Genomic DNA, 22,839 nt, shown 5'->3' with positions numbered 1-22,839 from the left:
AAGGAGCAGCTTCTGGGTGAAACATGTGCCCTCTGGCACGTGTCCAGGTGCTCGCCCTGGTCCCCCCTGCAGCTTGTTCTCCTTTATGTGGCTGAGCGTTGATTTGTTTTTGAAGGCCGGCGGCCTGCAGCTGTGGATACACACGGCAGACATTTTTTGGTGGGGCATGCCTTTCCCCTGTGCAACACAGCACATATTTTATTAAACGTGCAAGATGCCAAACAAGACGTTTGTCTGATCTGTCCATTTCAGTCTAAGCTGGCAATTAGATTCAGGAGAAGAGTGCACTTTCTTTGGAGAGGGAGAAGTGTGCACGAATCGTAATTAGATTGTTTATTTCATTCTTTGGGATGCACTTAAGGGATTGTCAGGGACCCTTTTCGTTCCTGCTCCCTCTTCTGAGTCACACATGATCTTGCTGCAAAGTTTCGAATGATGCTTTCAAAGGGCAGCGTGGGCATCGCTAGCACAGCATTGCCAAAGTTGGGCACCATATACATGATTTATTGCTGCTCTAAGGTTGGCGAGGGACATGGTTGACTGGCGGACATAATCGGGAGGAGTTGGTCAAAAATCACATAGTGCACATGCGTATAGTTACGCGCATGCGCACTAAAATGGTAGAACACCGGGGAGCTCAAACATACATGCAATAAGACAAAGAGCGCAGTGTGCATGCGTATTGCATGTGTACACGCGAGGGGGAGCGCATACAGAGGAGGATCTGGAAACAAAAGAATACCGGCAAGAAAGTGAAAGCGACCGCAAGCAGGCAAATGTAAACATGCGTGGCGCGGCCACGCTAATTGAAAACAGATGGCCCCTGCGCGCCGCTGCTTGCTCCCGCAAGGTGGATGCAGCCACAAGCACTCGTGTTTGAAAAGTGCAGACCGATTCCACAAGGTCATCTCCCTGGGCAGCGCTTGCGTGCTGCACTAGGCTTGACCTAGAAAACAAATAGCAAAAGACTTTGTCACTTTCTAGCTTGGTGTGGATGGAACGGTACACATTCTATACTAAAAAACTTTGCCAGAAAACTGCCATCTATCTATCTATCTATCTATCTATCTATCTATCTATCTATCTATCTATCTATCTATCTATCTATCTATCTATCTATCTATCTATCTATCTATCTATCTATCTATCTATCTATCTATCTATCTATCTATCTAAATTTGTATATATATATATATATATATATTATATGTGCATGTGTGTATACATATATAGATATGTGTGTGTGTGTCTACTTTTTTATTTTTTTAAGAAGACCCTTTTTTAATTCCTTACCTCCCTTTACCTCTACTCACTTTCTAAACCCTAAAATCACCCTTACCTCCCTTTACTTCTCCCAACCCCTAAAGTCAAAAATTATTTTTACCTCCCTTTACCTCTACCCACCTTCAAAGCCAAAAATCATCCTTACCCCTTTTGATTTGAATATGTATCATATTAATTTCAATGCATGCCATATTAATTTTGCCAAATGAAATGAGAATTTCAACATTGGTCGTGCTCTTTTTAATGCATGTCAAATTTGATTCAATGGGGCTTATATTCATTTCTACACAAGACATATTCAGTTTATATCATCTCCTTTTCATTTCTATATGTCTCATATTCATTGCCATTTGGGTAATATTCGTTTGAACGCAATTCATATTCATTGCAACATGTGTAATGTTCCTTTCAGTTTATGGTATAATAATTTCGATGGGCACTATATTCTTTTCAGAATATAACATGTTCTTTTCAGTAATTTATATTAATTTCCATCTGCCATATTGATTTCAATGTGCGTCATACTCTTCTTGGCAGATGTAGGTCAATTCAAGCAATGTCACATTGATGCATATTGCATTTGTTTCAGTGATTTCTCTATATTGTTTACAGTGAGGGCCATATTAATTTCAGTATGATTGGTATATATTTCAGTATATCTCTTATTCAATTTGGAGTGTGTGTTATTCATATTTATCACTAAGTGTCGTATTCACTCTACCAGGTTTCATATTGGTTCAAGTCAGATTCAGTCGGCCATCTAATATATTTATTTCAACACATATTACATTCATTCTGGTATGTGTCATATACATTTTGCAGCACACTATGCATTTCAGGAGGTGTCCTATATGGGGAGCTGTAATTTTAACATGCATGGCTTCCCATAGTCCACCCTAACCTTCTCTAGCACCACAGGTGCCAAATGACTAGTACTCATGTTGCTGAGGGGTGGAGTGAGAGATGGGAAGCGGGGGATTTCCTGCAGTACAGCATAAAGAATAAGGATCCATTACTTCATGTGAAGACCATTTTATGGATGTGCACCTTAGAGTTTTGAAGCTTCATAGTTGTTGTGGCTATTGCCCTTGTTTTTAAGCCTGGCTTGGCATTTTAACTCTCTAGGAAAAACAATGTAATGAAGAAAACGTTATTACCGAGAGTGAAGATTTGGGTCAGCAACCTTCTGCCACTGCTTGCTGGAAGTGCCATTCACATTTCAGACTAGCCCACATAACTGCATACATAGAATGAGACACATAAACTGCACCCTTCAGACACTGATTTGTCCAAAGTGTCATTGATATTTTGGCGAAGGATACAAAACGGTCATTTGAAAATTGGATTCTCTGTCATTTTGGGTGGCAGCATTTAGCCTATTTAAGAATGTGTCCACTTTGGGAAAAATGATCTCGCAGTGTCAAAGAATATCTACTTTCACTGCCTAATAAGGCTTATACTCTGCCAATGCCCTCACGTAGAGGGGTAGCCAACTGACACTGCTGTGGCCCCCTGGGAACACAGTCCCTCCAAACAGAGGGTGGCAGGAGCAATACTTGTACAGCACTCAAGTTCTAAGAACCACTCTGAATTCTGCACTTAAACTGGATTGCCGTGTTGAAGAGGCTGTTAGGTTTGTATAAAGTACATGGAGGTGTGAGTTTGTGTTTACAGTTGGAAATCCTTGCTGATTTTTTTGTAGATCTGTGCTTGTATAATGGTATTTTTAGTTTTCCGGGTATTGTATACATGCCAGCATTTGGGAAACCTAACGTGGGAACTAAATAAAAATTAGGATTATGTAAACCCGCCGTTAATTTGTATTGAAACATATGAAGCTTTAAGCAAACTAAAGCTGAACCATGCAAATTATTGCTTAAATAATTGTGATCTCCCGCCCTAAATTGTTGTGTTTTTATCTATGGAATTGTGACTGTTAAAGAGATTAGCAACAGCGTCGATGTACCTCACTATTGCTGCCTCTAGGATTTGAGGGAGGCTGTGATTGGAGTGGTTTGGAACGTTTAATATCATACTGATACATTATTGGTCGGTTGGTGTGTGCTCCAATCCTGCTTCCCGAGGCATTCTTTCTCCTCAGAGAGCATTCCTTCATCTCGAGGCTCATCAGTGTGAACGTCACTTGTTCATCCTGTAGTCAATGTTGCTCTTGTTTTCCTTCACCCAAGCTGCCTGCTACCAACTTCCTTTCTCTACAGCTCTTTAATGTTCCATGCAACATTCGGAGAGTGGAGCAGAATGTCACTTTTAAAATTTCACACATTATTAGGACTTTTTTTTACAATGAATTACACCCTGTCATTTAAGGAGCCTTCTGTTTGGAAACTTCAACTCATTTGCGTGGGTGTGTATCAGGGCTGAGCTTTGGTACAGTTTGGGGGCCAGACTCTTAGGTAAGACTTGGCACCTCGCTCGGAGCAGGTGCTCAGTCTGTAAGTTTCTCCATAGCTTTTCATAAAAGCAATGCATCAACATATGTTCCATTTGTAGTAGGACACAGGGCTCAGAAATCACAGGTATAACTGGAGATTGTGGTCCAAAGATACAACAGAAAAATGAGGTTCATGGGTTAACGACAAGCAAAGTGGGTGCAGCAAGGGCTACAGGTAGTGAGGGTCTAGCCAAGCTTACTCCCTAGACTAAGACAGACCAGAAAAAGAAATAGAAGAAGGAAGAAATGCAATTGACTCTGACCCGATGCCCCACAAAGAGTTGTTGCTCCATCCAGATAACGCACAGGCATACTAACCAGGCAGCAAAAAAAGGGCCAATCAGTGCCTGTACAACTATGCCCTTAAAAACACATAAATACTTGCATAAATAACTGATCACAAATTATGAATCACAGTAATACTCTAGTTTCAAAGCTAAATAGTATGTCTACTCGCTCAACACCCTGTTTACTACTTACTACCAAAAGGAGGGCGTGTACTTCCGAAGCTTTTTGCTATAGTTGCAATTTTTACTGATGCTGCAAAGGATTTTTTCCTAATGACAGTAAAATAAATTACTCATTAAATATAAAATGGTCTGCATGAAAAATGGACAATAGTATTGTTAATATATTAAGCAGAAATATGGTAAAAAAAACGGGCACTATTGGAACAAGTACAAGATCTCTAACACAAATCAACTTTGAAACAATTTTCACAAAAAAACAACCATAGACATACTTATTGTTTTCTAGGGTAGAGCCACTGAGATACCACAAAGTTGGTGCATTAATCACACCTACTGGCACGTCCCCTGGGCAAATTTCCTTAATACTAGTTTTTTGGTTAATTTGTGCCATTACAAAAGTGGGCTATTATATACATATTAATCCTAACTCCACAAAAATAAATCCACCTCTTTGACCATTTCATCTTGGTGTAAGGGACAAGATAAAAGTAAATGTCAATAATTCCAAGAGAAAAAGTGTGTTTTTAAAATTGTCCTAAACTTGAAATGAGAGAGGATGTATTTGATATGAACAGGACGTTTGTTCTAGAGTTGTGGATTGGGGGAAGATAAGACAACTGCTTTTTCATTGTTGTGATAGACTCTGTGCATTAGACAGTCCGTCCTAAATTGAATACACTGTTGTATCAGAAAACAATATAAAGTCTCCTTCTGCCCATGCTCTCCTAGTCAAGGTTTCTTGTGTTATACATTAAATATTCCAGCAAATCCAAGTAAACAATAGTGCAATAGTCAATTCTTGACATAATGCGCTCAGAAGCCATTTGAGCATGGAAGTCCTGTGTTAAAAAAGGAAATGCCTCTTTTAATAGCTTCAAATAATAGAAGCAACTAGAAACAACATGGTTGATTTGTGTAATAACAGAAAGGCTGGAATCCAATGTAAACCATAAAGATTTAAATGTTTGAGTGGGAGCGGATTGCTCACCCATCTATAATAGCCAGGTACCTTGAATTGGATTAACTCTGTTGTTGTCTAGGATAACAGCTTCTGAGTTGCTGGTATTCAATTTAAGGAAGATGGTTTCCATTAAGCATTGAACTTCAGAGAGGCAATTACTCAAATTTGAAGAGAAACAAAATGCCGGGTCTAGCCAAGCTATTAGCTGCGTATCGTCAGCATAACTAATTGCTTTACAGCTAAATTGTGTAATCAATTTGCCAAAGAGCGAACTGACAAGTTAAACAACATGGGAGATGAGCCTTGTGGAATTCCATGGTTGACCGATAAACATGACAAGCTGAAGGAAGGAAAATAGACAGTTAGCGAGCTATCACTTTAAAGCAACATCTCGTCTTTAAACCCCATGCACAAAGACCGCTACTACATTTTGAGAAATGGGTCTACCTCAAACGCCTTACCAACAACCTCATCACTAAACTTTATCTGGCACGTGCATCAAGCTAGGATTTTGCGAGTCCTTAATTGGGAATATTAAGATTTCGCAATTAAGGACTAGCAAAATCCTATGCATGTAGGAATTGCTTTAATAATAGTGATTCCTACACATTCCTTATTTGCGACTCGCAAATAAGGAATAGCTTCCAATTCATTCCTATGGGCTTACAGGCCCATAGGAATGAATAGGAAATTGCAAGCGCAATTTGCGAGTACCAATAGATACTCACAAATTGCGCATGCAATTTCAGGGTGCAAGGGTGTCAAAAGGACACCCTGTTGCAGCCCTGAAATTGACCTGTGCACTAAGGGCATGTGTGTGCGCAACATGAAACTTTGAAAAATGCACAAAAGTACATTTTTCAAAGGTTTTGCAAATTACCATGAAGTTCAACTTCATGGTAATTTGCGCCCCCTATTAGCGAAATCGCTAATTTTATACTTTAATGCATTACATTTAAGGAATCTCAATTTGCGATTCCTTAAATGCAATCGCAATTTAAGTAATCGCAATTTAGAGATTACTTAAATTGAGATTTTTGCATTTGGGATGATGCATCCCAAATGCAAAAATACCAGTTGCAAAGGGGCAAATTCTGAGAATCTGCCCGTTTGCGACCGGTTTTTCTTTTGATGCATGTGCCTGTATGCCTTTTACAGAGGGTGAATCTTCTAATCATATACATGATCATGCAAAGTGAAAACACTAATGTGGAAATGACACGTGCACACATTAGATAGAACATTTCATAAAAAATGAATTTTAGAGCAGTAGAAGCAATTTAAGAGAGTGCTTTAAAACATAATAGATAAGTATTCATGCAAATTGATACATTTACATATAATACGTGAAAGAGAAAAAACATATTTGAGTGTCATTTAAGAGTGCTATGAGAAATAACATGAGCTAGAAAATGCAGTGGTATTGGTACTAAACTACATGCTAGAAGCTTGACATTTTTTAAAAGGATATTAGAAATGATACAGATTTGGAAAATGTTGAAAAACACTTTCTATATTTTATATTATATTTTTATATATTGAAAGTAGAATTTAATAGAATCTTGAAAGTGAGATTTAATAGAATTGATAAAATTTGCAGTAATCAAGCATACTAAAGAATAAGTAATCCATTATGACGATAGTACATGAATATTAATATAGATGAATGAGAATTATTTTGAGTTTATATCATTTAAGTGATGATCGCAAATGCATTAGCTAATGTAAATGTGAAGTCAAGTTGAAGTCTTCGTGACAGGACATGTTTAGCTGTGACCTTTGATTTACAATTTTAACAATGGCGTAGTGATTATTAATGATATTGCCTTTTTAGATTACAACTGCACATTTTGTGTTCTCTGCATAATGCCATTCCCATGGGAATGGTAAAACCATGAACTGAGTTACCTCAGACTCCGTATTATGCTTCTTTTTGACAGCCGATGTGGACCTGTGAATGTTTCCGTACTCATGGCAAACATGAGAAATGTTGCTGATATTTCTATTTCTTTAGATAACTTTATGTGCCTCCTGGCCAGTGATGGTCTTTCGATGGTGGTGTGACACCACATGACACAGACATTTCATTATGAACTTATAAAAGAAGAAACTCCGGAAGAGGAGCAAGACCCTCAATTTATTTTACTTACGGGTTGCAACACATAATGGTTTGCTTTCCTTTTTAGTGAACAGCACACTATATTCTTCCATTTATTTCCTATGCTGACTGAAATTTGAGGATATTTTGAATTATTTTTCCATTGGATTATGGCTCGATGGTACAGGCGGTAGCAGGTGAACTGAGAACCTTTCTTGCTGGACTTGAACTCGAACTAGAGTTGTGCTTCTCTTAGCTTTATTTAACCTTCTCTTAGACACTTTAAACCATCCTTTTCCAAGATTAGAGTAGATTATTGCTGTTAGTAGAAGAACCATCCTACTATCTTGTGGGTAGCAGGACTTTGTACCTCTGTAAGTGGCCTTAAGCTATTTTTGTTTGGCCGGACTGTGAACCCAAAGCAGCCCTGGCAATTTTGTCTGACCAGCCCTCAGGTGGCGATAGGCTGTGCAAGTGTGAAGCACTGCTGCTTTTGTTACTGAGGGCCGATACTGCAGCAGCGCTGCAAAACCGGCCCCCAGTAGCAAAACTGGGCCTCACCGTGGCAAAACTGGCCCCTACCCTGCTAGCCTCCCGGTAAAATGCCAAATGGCCGCTACTGCCAGTCCGGCTCTGTATTACTGCACAAATGCTGAGTGCTCTTATTAAAACTGTTATAGTTCTAACTGAAATGATAAAAAGAGATTGCTTAAACTAATGAATTTCCATTCTTTAATAAAATAACTTCAAACTCTGAATTCGATTGAAACTTTCTTTTGTGTTTATATTTTTTCATTGAAACTATGCATTTGGGTGGGATTTAGTCCTAAACTGCCAACTGATGATGAGGCTTGGCTAATTCTAGAATCACCCCTTCTATTGTCAGAAAGATTCATCAAGAAGAATTTATGTCTTTGAGTTATGGACCTGGAGTTTAGAGATATTGAACTACATGAGAAATCACTCTATTTGTAGGAGGGCCCAATGCCATTAGGGCGGAAAGAGAAGAAAATATACCTCATCACTGAACTATATGCCTTCCTAGCCCCAAACAAGCACATACAAAAAGACTGCTGGGCAGAAAAGATGGGAATTGGAATTAGGCCACACACTCACACAGAAAGAATGGGTGGAAGTCTACTACTAGGCGAAGCACATCGCCCACAGCTCACTCAGCACAGACAGCTTTTAATATTGCCTCATACTGGTACCTGATGCCCGCTCATATCCAGAAATGGAACCCAGAGTGGAATTGTGAGTGCTGGAGGGGTTGTGGGAACACCTGGACCCAATTGCACCTATTTTGGGACTGCTCGAAACAAGTCTGATTCTGGGGGACATTCTGAAAGCCATTGACAGGACCTTCGACCCTCAAGTCCTATGTTTCCCTGCCAATGCACTACTGGGCTCATCTAATCCCTGACCTATCCCCTAAAATCTTTACGGGGCGACAAATGGCTCTTGATCTAGGCACGGCCCACCAGGATATTGCTGCCCACAGGGACACAGACAGGGCTCCAACCCACACAACATGGCTTCATACGCTGTGGGATATAGTGGGCATGGAGAAACTATCACTAGCTCACGATCTTAAATTTGACACATATTGTGAATTATGGGCACCTTTTATAAGTGTTCCGTCTGCAGAGTTCAACGAGCTAACCTACCACCAAATACCTTAAACTACTGCAACTGATTCTGGATTCCCACGGACACTGCCATCTGTGCAACCGGCTACCCACAGGCAGGTCAGAGACCGCGGGCCTAAGTGACCCACAGAGGTCAAATTGACCGATGCCTAAACTTTATTGTGAACGAGTGAACCAAGGGGGGAGGGATGGGGACTGCTGTGGTTTGGTTTTATTTTCGTGTCACATCTAAGAGATTGGCTGCCAGCCTCCAGGTTGTAGGCAGAAAGCTGTGTACTTTATATATGGTGCTAGGTTTATAGGCTAGGTTTATAGACTAATAAAAATAATTGATCCATAAAGCAATATCTTTAAATTCTGATAGAAGACTCAACAGTATATTACCATTCACAGTATTGAATACCATAGAGAGATTCAATAAAGTGTTTGCCACAGAATCACCTTCATCTAAGATCATTCTGAAAATCAGCCTTGACCCCGTGCCTCATGGGAACAATCCAGCCCGAACTGCGAAGCTAGGTTCTCCCTGGACCGTAAAATAGCATCCTAGGACCGGTTACTGTCCCAGATTAGTCCAGCTGAAGGTTTACCTTCTCAAGATTTGTGCCTTGAGTCCTATTTGCTTTGAAGAGGTTGTGAGGAGCAAGGAGAGTGTTGTGGGTGGCAGTCAGCGTGGGACGAAGAGCAGCCCATGCATCGCGGACGGGTCGGCTGGAGCTTTGCTTTGGTGCTTCCCCGTGGGCAGATGATGCTGTTCTGTGAAGAGGCGGGCTAGTGACGGCTCACACTAATTTTTGGTGGAGGCAGTGTGCGTCCGACTGAACGTGTCCGTTCCCAGTCCCGAAGAACCCAAAAGCTTGATTTGTTTAGAGCTTGAGAGCCAAACCAAGGGTCCATGACCTGAAAGGCACCACTTGGTGGTCAGGAACTTGCGGAAGACAGGCCCAGGAGGTGTTGGGGAGCCTTTTATGTCCAGCAGACTAGCCCTTGGAGTTACTCTGGGATCCTGGGTTTAAGAAGAAATCACAGGTCCAGTACTTCTTCCTCAGGCAAGAGGGCAGCAGGAAGCAGGTCAGCACAGCAGGGCAGCAGTTCTTTGTAGAGCATTAGTCCAGCAGAGTGGTAGTCCTTGCAGCAGTACAGCAGTCCTTCTTCCTGGCAGAGTATCCACAGGTCTGAAATGTTATACACTGGTGCCCTGGTTCTGGAAGGAGTGAGAAGCTTCTAGACAGTGTCTGTGAAGTGCATGGAATTCCCTGCCTCCCCTACCCTGGTTCTAAGCTGGCTGAAGTGACAATGCAGGGTTGTTAGGCCCTTTCTGTGGAGATCGGACACAGCCTATTCAGGTATAAGCGAGGCTGGGCCCAGCTCCTCCCTCCCATGCTGCCAGCAATGGTCTATTCAGACACACCAAAACTGCTATTGTGTGCCACTGTCTAGGAGGAATACTCAAAGCCCAACTGCCATCTACACCCAGTCACATGACCAGAGGCAGCCTGGAGGCACCAAACGGCTAAGGCAAGAAAATGCCAATTCTCTAAAAGTGGCTCACATGGAACTCATTTGAAATAGCAATAGTACAGCTCAATAACACCAAATGCAACAAAATATGTACCTGCAGTGTTTCAGTCATGTAAACAAGTGAGTTTATTTCACCTTGTAAGTCACAGTCTGATCTATATAAGTGTAAAGTTACCCCCCAGGTGAGTGAAAACCATGAACAAACAAAAGAAGTGAGGCAGTGCATGAGCAATATAATATATTAGTAATGTAAACAACCACATCGTATAGTCTTTCTTATCACAATGACCACTGTTATCAGATAGTACAGTGTTGTGAACAAGCAGCGGTTTTTTCGCCATTGTTGTCAGCGGTGTTTTGACCCTTTGATGGATAGGAGGTTCTCATTAGGACTAAGTATGGCTTGGGGGAAATTGAACCAGAAAAAAAACAAGGAGAAGTAGGGAAATCTTTAACAAGTGAGTTAAACATGCCACAAATTAGTGCACCAATTCAAATATACTTACAGATCAATACAGAAACTGATGCATTAGAAGTCTCCACAATGCGATTGCTCATGGAACAGAGCAGGACCAATGAACCCTCAGTGTCCGAGAAGACTTGCAAAGTCGATAACAATCGCTAATAAACTGCTGCTCATTCACAACACTGTGCTATCTGATAAGAGTGATCATTGTGATAAGAAAGACTATATGATATGGTTGTTTGCATTACCAATATACTGTGAATTGTTCATGCTCTGCCTTGCTTGTTTGGTTATGGTTTTCACTCCCTTAGGGGTTCATATGCACTTATAATTAACAGACTGTGACTTACAAGCTGAAATCAACTCACCTGTTTACATGACTGAAAGCCTACAGGTATATATTTAGCTGCATTTGATGTTTATAGGTATTGAGCTGTACTATTGATTGATAACTATTTCAAAGAGTTCCATTTGAGCACCTGTATATGTTTTGTCTAAATACCCAAGTTTTCATGGACATTTGGGTTGCTCTTGTTTTACAGAGATATATAACTTTCTAAAACTGCCATTTTCAGAATTGTAATTTAAGAGCCGCCTTCTCCATAAGTTAGGATTTTAAATTAGGATTCCAGGGCCAACAGACATGAAATGGTTATCTCTTCTCATTTGGATATTACACTTATAGAATGTATTAAAGCAACTCTAATGTTATCCTACATGAGAGATCGGCCTTGCAGTAGTGAAAAACAAATTTGAGACTTTTTCACTACAAGGACATGTAAAACTTGAAAGTAAATGTCCAACTTCTCAAATACATTGTACCCTGCCCTCTGGGTTGTCCATGGCCTACCCTAGGGATGGCTTACATGTATGAAAAGGGAAGGTTTGGGCCTGGCAAAAGGCTTATTTTTCCACGTAAAAATGGCAGTTCATCCTGCAAACACAGCCTCTGCAGTGGCAGGCCTTAAACATCTTTAAAGTGCTACTAAAGTGGGTGGCAGAATCAGTGCTGCAGCCCCACTAGTAGCATTTAATTTACAGGCCCTGGGTACATGTAGTCCCACTTTACTGGTGACTTACAAGTAAATTAAATATGCTAATTGGGTATAAGCCAATCTAACATGTTTAAGGAGAGATCACAAGCACTTTAGCACTGGTTAACCTCGGTAAAGTGCACAGAGTCCAAAGGCCAACAAAAACAAATTAAGCAAAATAGGGGGACAGTGAGACGAAGGGTGAATAGGTGTTGGCTGGATAGGCCATCTCTGACTTGACATGGGGAAGAGCTGTCACCTACACACTTGCGCATAAAAAAGCATCTGCCTGAGCCCACTCACTAAATGGTTTCACACAAGTCTATTGTGCCCCCAGACAAGTTATGGGAAGGACGTGGATGCAGAGAATCCAGACACCTCTGGGAGGACTCTAGAAGCTTCTCCTACTTCAAAGTGGGCACCAGGTATTAATAGTGGACTTTTTGTGAGCATGATATAATGGAGTGGTACCGTATATGGTTATAATTCCTCCAAGTGACCTTGTTGTGAGATAATATATAGCACAGCTGTGGGCTGTAGGTCATAGAACTTCTAGTATATTTACAGAGTCACATTATTTTTGACTAGTTTTTTTGGGTCTTTTAGAATTTAAAATGACAGAGAGTACTGGGTTGGCATTTGATGATGATATGGTCCAGGCAATACTACAAACACCGATTATCTTGGATACTCATATCTCTCAGACATTGTCCAACACAGAGGAATGGACCAAACTCAGTAATGTTAAGAAACAGTATGTTAGAACTATTTTACACGCCGCCATATTAACAGAATACTTGAGAGGGAATATAGCACCCCCAGGATTGATAGTGACAAATGTTCCAAGACTCTTCCTGGATAACAAAATCTTTGTGACGAATTGGTCTAAGATTGCATGGCGTTGTACTAGAGATTGGCTAGTCTTAATTATTAATACAGCTAAAGAAACGGCCGATCTCCTATCAATTGAGATACAAGCATTGGAAAGCCAATTAAAAACAGGCATCCAGGTTATTGTGTATAAGAAGAGATTGGAAGAGATTTCAAAAAATCTTAATGAGATAAAAGATGATTTGGTTAAGTTCAAAGTCAATAAATTGAAGAAGGACTTAGATAGATTTACATTGGAGAAAGTTTATCCTTACATATCTGATGATTATCAAACTACTCTGAATAAGAAAAAAGGCAAAAGAGGGTTAAAAGGATGGTGTAAGGGTACAGATGAATGGATCTCTAATTCCGATATATGGAGTGACTCAAATGACTCCGATCCAGAATATGCATTCACTAATTTTGTGAGACGAGGAAGAGTTAATATACATACATATCCTCAACAGACTCCATGGTGGCCACCACAACCTTGGCCATATCCACCACCCCCTTTTCATGCTGGTCCTCCTTTTGGAGGTCAAAATTATCCTCCTTTTTTTGGTCAGGCCAGAGGAAGAAGAGGACATCGAAGAGGCAACAACAGAGGTCGTGTGATGGGTGTACAGCAACAAGTGAGCTGGGATGCTTCCATAGAACAAAAAGTGACTTGGAGCATGACAGCGTCCACAAGCGACCAGACTGCCTAGTAGTCAATCTCAGCTCAAAAACTCTTACGGATCTGAAATATAATGTTTTATCTAAGGGTTTTGTTCCGACCAAGTTAGGAGATGACTTTATGATCCACAAAGAGTTAGCTGATTTTTTTCGGAAAGTGAGTCTACATTTTTTCTTCTCCAATATGGAAAAAGAAGAGACGAGTGTGGCACGCAATACGGGTTTGAGGAAAAAATATACTTTTTTGCCTTCGCTACAATAAGTACCCTCAGAAGTTAATACTTTTGAGAAAGCAGTCCTTAAAGAGTATGAATCCAGTTTACATTTTCCTAACGATACATTTTGCAATATTTCCAATGTAGAACGGAGATGTATTCAAGAACTGGGTAATGATGTAAACATTACGATTAAACCAGCGGCTAAGGGCGGGGCTACTGTCATAATGGATACTGCTAATTGTCGTAATGAATGTTTGAGACAATGGAGTGACATCAAATTTTATACTCGTACTGGACAGGATCCAACTTCAAGATTACAAATACAGATTGGAGCTTTGGTAGAGGAAGGAAGACAGCATAATTGGATTACAAAAAATTAAAACCGAATTTTTGATTCAGAAACATCCTAAAATTCTGGCATTCTATATCCTCCCCAAAATACATAAAGCTCAAAGACCGCCACCGGGGAGACCTATAGTGTCTGGTATTGGTTCAATTCTTGAGCCATTATCCAAATTTGTGGATCACTTTCTCCATCCTATAGTAGCGGAGATGCCGTCCTACTTACAGGACACCAAACATGCTCTTTCTCTTCTTGACACAGTACCGTTTGATCCTTCTATAGATTTGATGGTTACATATGACGTGGAGTCGCTACATACAAACATTCCGCAGGATGACACTCTTGAAATAATTGAACATCTGCTAGAGAGTCATCCTCGCGGTGATCAGACTCCTAATTCCTTTGTGATGCAGTGTGCCAAGTTGGCACTTAAAGAAAATGACTTTGTTTATGAAGGAGAGTTATACTGGCAAACGACTGGCACTTCAATGGGTCAGCACGTTTGCTCCCAGTATGGCCAATCTTTACATGTATGGTTTTGAAACCAATGTTATTTTTGAGACTAGCAATCCCTTTGCACAACGCCTGAAACTGTGGAGACGATATATAGATGATATCCTGGTCATCTGGGAAGGTGACCAGGAGTCTCTAGATTTATGTTCCCATTGGTTGAATAGACAAGATCTGAACTTAAGATTCACTGGTGAATCCAGCAATATCACTATATCATACCTAGATTTACGACTGTATCCCAAAAATGGAAGGATTCAAATGGAATTATACCAGAAGCCCATGGCAAGAAATTCTTTGTTAAGTTACCATAATTTTCATCCACGAACATTATTGAATAACCTCCCAATAGGTCAGTTTCTTAGACTACGCAGAAATTGCAGTGAAGTGTCAAGGTATAAAATACATGCAAAGAACTTAAGTTAAGAACTGTTGTCTAGGAATTATCCGAGTAAATTGGTACATGGGGCTGAAAAGAGAGCACGTAATAATCATCGGGAGGCCCTCTTAGAGTCCTATGTAAGACCTGAGAATAAAAGGTTGGTCTGTGTGACTACCTTCAGTAACTTATCAGACAATGTCAAAAAGGCTGTCAACAAAGCTTGGCACATTTTAAATACAGGGACATTGTATTTGGAGAGACCTCTGTTTGCATTAAAACGAAGCAGCAATCTGCGAGATTTGCTAGTACATACAAAACCTAAAAGTGGCAGACAGGAGATGAGACAATCAACATTGTGGGGTGTCACACCAGTGGTAGGGCACTTCCCATGTGGATCGTGTTCTGTATGCCCGACTAAAAAAGTTACACAGTTGGATTTGGGTCTCCACACACCATGGACACTTAATACACATACCAATTGTAACAAGAGCGGGGTCATTTATATGATCACATGTCCGTGTTGGTTGGTATACATTGGTATGACCACCAGAAAGGTGAAACACAGGATGGTGGAGCACCAAAGTGCCTTTCGGTGTAAGAAAATGAATACTCGCATGACAAGACACTTCGTAGAGAAGCTACACACTGAAGATGATTTCACATGGGTTATCATTGATAAACCTAAATATAACATCAATATGGGACCGCTGGATAGAGTTCTTTTGCACAGGGAACAGAGATGGGTGTTCCGTATGAAGAGCCATATCTGTGGTTTAAATGAAGATATACCATGGAATACACTGTAGAAGAGAAATAATTAACGGTGCTTTTCTGACGACAGTGTGATCTAGTTCTCCTTTCTACATGCTGTTTCATTTTACATACTGTTTTTGATCTGTAAGAACATGTTTATTATTATTTGTTTACCAAATTGTACTGTAATTTAAATGTGGGATAGATGAAACACTACAAATCCCACAATGCATCATGTTGTGACCAACTGGTGTCATGTTTGTGAATTATTGGTTATTTTCATTATCTAGAAAGAATATGCAGTGGACTTAATTGTGGCACAACACATTGAATCGCAAGATATATATTGTAAACAGTGCAAACACTCGTGAGTTTTAGATAATTTCCGAGATTGTGTTCCGCGAACCGGAAGTAGTATGATTCACTTCCGGGTTGACTAACGCAGAACCAACAAGCTGACAACCGCTATAAATGGAGGCACGCAACTTATGCTCTTCCTTTGGCCTCTAATTTGGGAGAGATGTGCGGTGATATTTGGTGAGTTTGTACATGACAGGTACTCGCATTTTATTTTAAGATAGCGATCCATACTGAGGTTGAGACGGGAGTGCCAGCTCGTGTTTGGCGTTTATTTGAATGGAAGTTCTAAACAGGGCTGTGGTGTTTCCTCTCGCTTTCTGGGGGTGAATCATACTCTGACCCTGTAAAATACTGCGATTTGAAGACTAAGATAATCGGTTTAGTGTTATCCTATGTTGAAGTAAAAAATCTTTGCTTAAATTACATCCGTTGTCGCTTTGTTGGTTGATACTTAGCGGATGTTGGATGAGATGAGAACAACATCTTCCACTCTAGTTTTGCATAGTTTTGTGTCCTCTTCCTTTTGTGTGATAACAGTTGGTCATAACAATAGTGATGGCGCTATAGGGAATAAATATATTGAATCTACATCTTCTTTTCTCTTTTCCTTTAGCGTTTTTAAATGTTGACCCGTACTAGCCCCGTACTAGCCCCTAATAATGTGTGCTACAATTTGAATTTTACCTTTAGGTACCCGCATATAGATAAAGGACCGGTGAAAAGTATAGGCAGATAAGTAATCTGCTTTTTGGTGAGAATACTGATTTATTTGTGTGTATTTCACTATGGTGGTTTTTTGGCACAAATTTCACATACACTTTGGTATTAGTCACCTATTAAAAGTTGGAATATGTGAATTATTGAGGATTGTTTTCATGTGTTACAGCAAGAAGACCAGATTGAAGTTGGTCATTGACAACACCTACTTAACATAAGTATGGTTTTTGTTTATCACTTTTGAGCAGGGTGACCAGACAATGGTCCTGAAGAATGCCATGAACTTTTGGTCACCTGGCAGAAACATATTGACCTAGTCAGATAGGAAACATCCTTGCTCCTATCATCACACTACTTATTTTAACTCCATCCATGGGGGATAGTTATTAAAATTCTTTTTCCCACTTGCGATGGTTTTAATACACCTTTGATATTATTTTGCACTCTGCCCCTCACTCACAGTTCACATTGGAGTGGGAACACCTCAAGCTCCTCTCCAAAGGGAGAGTTGTAGCCCACACAGTGTACCTTGCGGACACTGTGTGTAAGAGGGGACCCAATGATGAAGCATGTCACCTTAATGGTTCCATATACTTTTATGGTGTCTTTTGTGTGCACTTTGAATTCCATTCCTAATTATTCCATTAGGGTACTTTTTGTGGGCATGATTAATAGGGGCCCTCAGACCCAACTCTTCAGTACACTTCTGGACCTATGGAAAACTCAGAACTGTTGTGCTGCTCTTCTTCAAGAAGGACTGCCCTGCTACCTGAGTGAGAAGGACTGGACCTGTATCTTGAACCGAGGGTCACCAGAGTGACTCCAAGGGCTAGTTGGCTGGCATCCTGATCAGAGCCTCATGGATAGAAAAGGCTTCAGAAATCTTGACATGCACCTGGACCTTGCCTGCTGTGAGTCCTAACCTCCCAAGTGGTGCCCCTCCAGTCCTGGACCCTTGGAAGTGGGACTAAAGGTTCCCTGTCTGCCTAGCTGTGGTTTCTAACAGAACCAACGCAGCATGATGCAAGCCTGATGCAGCTCTTTGTATCACCTCATCTGAACCAACCTAGCACGATGCAGCCTCGATGCAAGCCAACTTAGCAGCTTTTCCACCTCATCAGAAGTGCTGCTTCGCTGTGAATCCTCAGCACAGACCTCGCATTGCTCCTCAAGATGTTTGCTGCATGATGCAACACTCCGCAACCAGGATTTAAGGTTAATTTCTCAGTGGGACAAACTTGGCCCCTGTGTGTGGCCCGCGCTCCATCATGTGTGCCCTGAATTTACGACTTTGCCCTGGTCCGGAGTGACCAGTTACGAACAGTTGGCACTTTGTGCTTTTAAGCACAATTTTTACCCAAACAATTTAAATTGCATGTCCCAGGTTATACTAATTGCATTTTTGTTGTGTCGGTGTTAAATCATTTATTACGTTTTCTCTATTTTGCTAAATTTGTGTAGGATCTTTCATGTGTTGTACTTTCAGATCATTACTCTTTAAGTGCTGCATAAATACTTTACATATTGCCTCTGAGCTAAGCCTGAATGTTTTGTGCCATTCTACCAGAGGGTTAAGCACAGGTTAATTTGGGGTTTGCTTGTGTTTCACCCTGACAAGAATGGTAGTTTTTTTGAGATGGGAAGAGTTGTGTGGTCACGGTGTGTTTGAAGTTGGTGTAGTTGTATCGCAAAAGATGGGAAAAGATGAGTGGAATGTGATATTTACATCACAGATGTTCAATACTACAGAGAGGAAACATACAGTTATAGACAAGGAATTATTTGTCTCAGTTTGGGCCATGGAACATTTTAGGAAATACATCTAGGGTAACCTTATTTTTTCCTGCGTACCGATCATATACCCTTAATTGAGATATTATCCTCGGGAGTGGGGTGGAATGCCACAGTGCTTATTGCCAGGTTGACTTCCAAGTTGCAAGAATACAGTTTTCTTGTAAAATATGTTTAGGGGAAAATAAATGTGACAGTGAAAAAACGAAAAAAAAAACATGACAACAGGACTTTTCAAGCACCAAGCATCTGAACCAACATCCCTATATTCATCAGAACCTGCCCAATGCTGCTCTAGTTCAGGAAAGAGTTGAAGACTCACCAATTTAAGGAACACTACTTCACAGTTCATTATTCGTCCACAACTCAGCCTACTCTCCTATTATTAACCAACTTTAAGCTTGCTTTTAACCATAAACAGCTCTCCTCTGCCTTTTAGCTATGTTGAGAGAAACTTACGTAGGACTTAATTAAACTATAACATGCAGGGTTCATAAAAGAGAGGTATGGGAATAAAAATATTCATACCATAATTGATCAGGGGAGCTAATATTATCATAGAGCTAGGATACAGAGAACATTTATTGTAGTCTGGTTTTCTGCTATAACATTTTTTCAGTTCAGAAAGCATCTAAATGAGTTTGTTCTCCTAAATAGTTCATTGAAATGGTTATACTATTATAGGTGGATGTATATTTAAAGTCATAGAGCTGTCTGGTCTTTGTTTTTGATTGATCAATGTAGCAAAAAGATGGATATTCAGACAGAGAGACACAGATAGAAAGGAACACGGATCATAAATATTTGATGCACATGTAACATCCATAGCGCATGATTGTTGTAGGAAAAGACTGTTTTAAAAGTTTGGCTATTGGTCTTTGAATTTAAGATTAGCCATGAGGCAGAACAAAATATGCTCCATGAAGAGCATAATGTTGGTAAATTGGAGATACTGGAAGGGGAGCAGGGTAGAGTATTATCTAGAGAAAAACAGGGTTGTGAAGGTATGACATAAACCAATTTAAGAACTTGCTGTGATGTAAACCAATTTAACCCTTTGCCACCAAAGCCCTTGCTTTTTCCAAGGATATTGCTAAGTAAATTGTGATTGATCCTGTAAGAAGGTGTCAATTCAAGAATGGGTAGATAAGGCGTTCTTGTGTGGAGAATATGTAAGGCGTAACTGATCACATGAAAGCAATGCTGCCTCAGTACAATAAACTGGTCAGCACCAGATTAGAATTTGATACAGAGGTTGTAGTCAATGCTGTATTTTTTAAGATTTATAGTCACCCAACTTTACTGGGAAAGATTGGGCAGATTCTAATCTGATGTTAATGAAGTTTGCCATGACCATCACTGACCTCATCGCACCCCACACCATCGCCTCCATGGACTACATCGTCATCAGAAACCTGAACATCCACCTCAATAACCCCAGCTGCCCCAACACCACCACCCTACTGGACAACCTCGCCAACCTCTGTCTTAAACAGCTCATCACCATGCCACCCACAAGGCGGAACACATCCTCAACCCCATCTTCGCAGGAGGTAATAACATCCACTTCACCCACACCACGCAACCCCCTGGACAAACCACCACTGCGTACACTTCAGCATCAACAAACCCACCACCCCAAACCTGCAACGCTCCCTCAATGAAGAAGCTGGAGTAAATTCACTGAGGAGCAGCTCAACTACACCTTCAACATTGCAGCCAAAGAACTCCACAGATGGATCGCCAACTGCTCAGACGAACTCGCACCCCTACGCAACTCCAACAGACAGTGCCCCAGGAAGACCACCTGGTTCACCACCGACCTCCAAGAATTCAGATACACCTGCAGACATCTCGAGAAGATCTGGAGGAATAGCAGAATGCCAGAAGACCGCACCACCTACAAGAACGCCATGACGGAAAACCACCAGCACATCAGATCCACCAAAAGGACCTTCATCCGGAACAAAATCATCGCCAAATCCATCAACTCCAAGGAACTCTTCACCAGCATCCAAGAATTCACCAAGCCCCCCAGCGAAACCACAGACATCACCCAGTATAAGCTCGGATCCTACTTCCATTTGAAAATCAAGAGCCTCTACAACTACTTCAACGACCAGACACCTGACGCTGCATCCACCTCCCTCTACAGCAACCACAGCCAGCCTACCGTCTGATCCTGGACCCCAGTCATCACTGAAGACTCATGACGACGCACCATCAACACCACCCTCAAGACCAGGACCTTTCCCAACAACTGGAAACGAGTCCACTGCTCAAGAAGCTGTCAGCAGGCCCCACGAACCTCAGGAACTACCGCCCCATCTCCCTCCTCCCCTTCACGGTCAAAGTCACAGAGAAGATCATTAACGCCCAACTAACTAAGTTCCTTGAAGAAAACTCCATCCTCAACACCTCCCAATCCAGATTCCGAAGCAATCATAGCACCGAAAACCGCTCTACTCGCTGTCACAGACGACATCCACACCCTCCTCAACCAAGGACACACCGCTGCCCTAATCCTACTTGACCTCTCTGCAGCTTTCGACACCGTCTCCCACCACAAACTCGCCACCAGACTCCTCGACGCCGGCATAAAGGGAACCGCCCTCGAAAGGATCCGCTCCTTCCTCACTGGCAGAACCCAAAGAATCAGACTGCCACCCTTCCTCTCCGAACCCACGGAAACCAACTGTGGAGTGCCCCAAGCATCATTGCTCAGCCCCACTATCTCCAACATCTACATGGCCCCCCTTGCCGCCATCATCAGACAGCACGGACTCAGCATAGTACCCTATACCGACGATACCCAGCTCATCCTCTCCCTCACCAAGGACCCCGTCACCACCAGACTCAACTTCCCGGAAGGAATGAAGGACATCACATCCTGGATGAGAAGCAGCTGCCTGAAGCTCAACTCAGAGAAGGCAGACGTCCTCGGATCCTCCACCTCCACATGGGACAACACCTGGTGGCCTACCGCCCTCAGCAGCCCTCCCACCCCCACGGACCACACCCAAAACCTCTGCATGGTACTCAACTCCTCCCTCTCCATGACCCGACAGGTCAATGCTGCCGCCTCCAGCTGATTCAACACCCTCCACATTCTCTGAAAGACCTTCAAATGCATCCCCCCGGATCAAGGAAGACCGTCACCCATGCACTCATAACCAGCAGACTGGACTACGGAAATGCCCTCTACACCAGGATCAACAAGTCTCTGCTCCGCAAACTCGAGACCATACAGAACACAGCAGCCAGACTTGTCCTCGGCATCCCTTTACACAAACACATCACCCAACCCCTTCGCAACATCCACTGGCTCCCCGTAGAGAAGAGGGTCACTTTCAAGATACTGACCCATGCCTACAAACGCCTCCACAATGCCGGACCCCAATACCTCCATGAGAGGATCTCCTTCCACGTACCCAAGAGAAACCTCCGATCCACCGACCTTGCCCTTGCCGATATCCCGCGTATCCGCAAATCCAGGACAGGTGGAAGAGCCTTCTCCTACATCACGGCAAAGACCTGGAACAAGCTCCCGATTGTCATGCGACACGCCCTCTCCCTGAACATCTTCAGGAAGACACTCAAGACCTGGCTCTTCAACTGAATGGAGCTGAAAATCCCCCCTCCCCCCAGCGCCTTGGGACCCCCACGGGTGAGAAGTCATTTAATTGAATCACTTTTTTGGGAGGAGTCGAAGCTTTAATCTCATTAAGGCCATCCTACAATCAAATTCATCATACGAAAGGGGCAGGTTTTATTAGTACAAGAGGGTGGAAGGTGATGGCTCATGTGTCTTTAGCTAGAGAAGCTGGAATAAGATTTGTGAAATAGATGAAAAGTCACATTGGCTATGGTCTTGAATAGTTAACTTTGTGATTTTCATCAAACTTTTGTCACATACATTGATGTGTTTTACTAATGTGGGAATGTTCAGAGGGTTGGATGGTCAGGGTAAAGGAAGCCCTATTGAATTGATTGTTTTTTTGTTAAACATTTTACAAATTGTTTGTATTTGTAAGCAACAAAGAGGGGAGTATTTGTGGCACATTTAACTATTTACAACTACGTTTTGTTCCTTTTATGGGTGTGTCAATGTGAGGTCTTGGCTTTAAGGGCCTAATTATGACTATGGCGGTCCAATGGACTGCCGCAGCCATGTTGGAGGTGAGGGCACCGCCGTACTTGTGGTCCGACCACCCTATTACCAGATTGGCGGTCGGACCGCCATTGGACCACCGCAACTGCCAGGGATCAGAGATCCCTGGTGGTG

The sequence above is a fragment of the Triturus cristatus genome, chromosome 4_2 (genome assembly GCF_964204655.1).
Source record: "Triturus cristatus chromosome 4_2, aTriCri1.1, whole genome shotgun sequence".
NCBI classification, from domain to species: Eukaryota; Metazoa; Chordata; class Amphibia; order Caudata; family Salamandridae; genus Triturus; species Triturus cristatus.
The sequence above is the reverse complement of the archived record's forward strand: the minus strand, read 5'-3'. Positions refer to the sequence as shown.